The sequence below is a fragment of the Peromyscus maniculatus genome, chromosome 13, assembly GCF_049852395.1.
Source record: "Peromyscus maniculatus bairdii isolate BWxNUB_F1_BW_parent chromosome 13, HU_Pman_BW_mat_3.1, whole genome shotgun sequence".
Lineage (NCBI taxonomy): Eukaryota > Metazoa > Chordata > Mammalia > Rodentia > Cricetidae > Peromyscus > Peromyscus maniculatus.
This window is the reverse complement of record NC_134864.1, coordinates 35,574,929-35,576,960: the sequence shown is the minus strand read 5'-3', so window position 1 is coordinate 35,576,960 and position 2,032 is coordinate 35,574,929. Positions and strand designations below refer to the sequence as shown.

At 39.1% G+C, this 2,032-nt stretch overlaps 1 long non-coding RNA gene across 1 annotated transcript; it reads left to right on the top strand.

Annotated features, from left to right (window-relative positions):
• On the top strand, positions 1-1,486 carry LOC143268359 (uncharacterized). Its single transcript, XR_013044214.1, has 2 exons — positions 1-160; positions 1,345-1,486. It is a non-coding gene; the product is annotated as an uncharacterized LOC143268359 (long non-coding RNA).
• The last annotated feature ends 546 nt before the right edge of the window (positions 1,487-2,032 follow it).

The window sequence follows — 2,032 nt, the reverse complement described above, 5'->3', positions numbered from 1 at the left end:
TTCAGAATCAAAGATTTTCCCCTTTAATTTTTGGATAATAGGAAAGACTTTCCAAGCCCCAAAGCTGAAGTCAGTTTGTTGAGGACCACGCAAGAACGTGACTCACCTCTTGTGTTTTATTCATGCCGTGATTCCCTGAGGGGCACAGTTTGACTAACAGGTATAACACTTCAGCGCCAACCCGATCCCTGAAGGTACTGATTTGTCATGTTGCATCTGCTAATCAGAGGAAAAGGGCTACTAACTTCAAGCAGGTCAATTGGAGACAACATTCTAAAGACATACACTTGCAGACCTAATTTGATTAACAGCTGAAGGTTCTCAATAGTCTCCATAATCACACTGGGGGTTTTTTGTTGTTGTTTGTTTGTTTGTTTTTGTTTTTGTTTTTTGTTGTTGTTGGTTTAGTTTGGTTTGATTTTTTGAGACACAGTTTCTCTGTATAGCTTCGGTGCCTGTCCTGGATCTCGTTCTGTAGACCAAGCCGGCCTTGAACTCACAGAGATCCGCCTGGCTCTGCCTCCCGAGTCCTGGGATTTAGAGGCATGTGCCACCACCGCCCGGCTCATACTGCTTTATTATTATTATTATTATTATTATTATTATTATTATTATTATTATTATTTAGTTTGCTGCCTTGAGCTGTTGTGGTCCCATACTGGAGTGCACTTGTATTTCAGTGAATGCATTCTGAAGGAAGGAATGGAAATGGTGTGTAGTGAATGAAGAAATCCAGGAACTTCTTCTCCTTTAGGATTTTGGTTTGTCTTTCTCTCTCTCACCTGGGAGAGCATTTATAGTGTCATTGTTACTGTAGCTAATAATCAAGATACATCAGGAACAGGAGTAAAAACCACTGATGTTGTCTTTGGAAATGTATTAATGACATCTATCAGAGTCGATAAATTCCATATTGAAGAAAATGAATGACTGTTAACCACAGACGCGGACATATTTTATGTGGTTGTCAAACTAATTCCCATTATCCTCTGTAAGGTTTGGATTGGCAACAAACCATCAAAAGACACGTCCTGCTTTCTAAAGTAAATCCATTTTTAATATTTATTTTGTGTGTGTGTGTGTGTGTGTGTGTGTGTGTGTGTGTGTGTGTGTATACATGAGTTCGTGGAGGTGAAAAGAGTGTATCAGGTCCCCCACAACTGTAGTTACAGGAGATTGTAAGGCCCCACATGAGGGCTGTGAACTGAACTCAGGTCCTGTACAAGAGCAGAAAGTGCTCTTAATAGGTGAGCCATCTCTCCTCCCACCCACCACGTCCTACTATTTATTGAGTATTTTCCCACTGAAAACTCAAAATGATCTGAGTTTTATTATTTCATTCAGGTAAAAGAATATGCCCCAGTATATTCTGAATTTTGTGGTGTACATCAGAGTCCAGACTGGAGTCTACATTTCAATCAAGACACATCAGCAGGATTGACTGGGGAAGGCATTATCTATAAAAATAAAACGGTGGTATTGCTTCTATCGTAGCTACACTACCAGTGTTAGAGCATCTCTCTCTCCCTCATTCAGGAGTGGTACATTTCCAAGTATATTGTGTCTGTTAATTGTTTAATAAGCTCTAACTCAAAGGATGGCCTACTGAAAGCATTTCAAGCTACTGTGAAGGAGGAGCTTTGATATTTGAGTAATATTTCAAGCCACATTGAAATATTACTTTAAAACTTACTGAGTTTTTTCAAGAACCTTCTCACTGAATACTCTCAAACAACATGAGATTGTTTGACTAGCTATCTTTCACAGTGGAGAAGCTGGACATTCATATAGCCACGGGGGGGTCATGTTCATAGAGTTGTCTCAGGACTAAATGATTATGTTAGAATAACTCGAGTTTCAATGTTAACACAACAGATGAGAAAAAACATTTGTCTTCCTGGGTCTGGGCTATTACCTCATTCAGAACAATTGTTTCCAGTTCCGTCCATTTACCTCCCAATTGCATAATTTCATTTTAACAGCTGAATAATATTCCTCCATTGTGTAAATGTGCTGTATTTTTAGTATCTGT